The sequence below is a fragment of the Myotis davidii genome, unplaced genomic scaffold (assembly GCF_000327345.1).
Source record: "Myotis davidii unplaced genomic scaffold, ASM32734v1 scaffold38, whole genome shotgun sequence".
In the NCBI taxonomy this organism is placed as follows: Eukaryota; Metazoa; Chordata; class Mammalia; order Chiroptera; family Vespertilionidae; genus Myotis; species Myotis davidii.
Genome location: NW_006291383.1, coordinates 2662109 through 2663388, shown reverse-complemented (window position 1 = coordinate 2663388; position 1280 = coordinate 2662109).

Genomic DNA, 1280 nt, shown 5'->3' with positions numbered 1-1280 from the left:
CCGGGCCACTAGTAATAAAATAAAAACAATTAGAATATCCAGCTCCCTGGATTGCTGTGATGAAAAAAATAGGAAAGCACTAAGGAAAATAGCCCACGATATTATTTATTTGATGACAAATTGGTCTTTTTATATTTTTTAAAAATAGTTCTACTGAGGGATATTCTACATTCAATAAGCTGCACATATTTAAAGTATACAACTGGATACATTTGACATTCATAAATACCTATGCAATTGATCAAGAAATGCACATACCCATCACCCGCAAGTTTCTTCATCTTCCCACTTCTCTCTGCCTACCCCTGCCCCCCCATCCCCCATCTCTCACTTCCATACTCAAGCAACCAACAGTCTGCTTTCTGCTACTAAGTTTATATTTTCTGGTATTTTATACATGTGGAATCACACACTGAATATATATACATATATGTTGTTTGATGTATCAATAGTTGTTGGAGGAGGTCATCCAGAGGAAGTGGCCGCTGGTTGACCCATGAGCTTGACCAGGACAACTGGAGGCACCTCACACCCCGCCCTTGTCCTTGGGATGTGCACTCTCCTTGCCTTCCCAGCACTAGAAGCTGCCTCAAGGACACAGCCTGGAGACAACAGTGTGCTATTGAGACCGCTGGGCGCTAAATGTGACTGAACGCTGTGAAGGACGCTATATAAACTTTGCAATTTCTGGGGCGCGGGTGTCGAGAGCTGTCGTCTTGGGGCGGCTCCAAAACAGCCTCCTAAGTGAAGTTTCCTTGCTCATTAAGATTGCCACCTACCCATTGGAAGTGGTCTGCCTTGTTCTTAGGCCTCTCCTTCCCCTCCACGCAGGCCAGTCAGCCTGGAAACGGAAGAAATTGGTCTTGGGAAAGAGGCATCCGCAGGGCAAAGCCAGAGTTGGCCATGGACTTCCACGTGGGGCGGGGTGGCGTGTCTGTGGGCAGCCCGCGAACCTCCTGGGAAGAACCGCGCATCCGGGGAACGCGGGCTGGTCTCCTGCGCTTGTTGGAGGAAGTGCGCAAGCGCGGCGCTGCAGAACCCGGTGGGCTGTGCGCTGGGGTGGCCTCAGCTGGGGCTGGTCATCCCGAGGCTAAAGCTGCTGTGGGCAGTGGGAAGAAGAGCTGTGGTGGGAGAAGCACGTGTGAGTACCCACGAATCCGCTCACTTGGGGTGGCAGCCAGGTGGGAAAGCAGAATCATAACTTGGAGACTTTAGCACGCCGTTTTGCAAAGCTAGGAGGGCGTCTCCCAAGCAGGGCCACCATTGGAGTTAGATGCAGG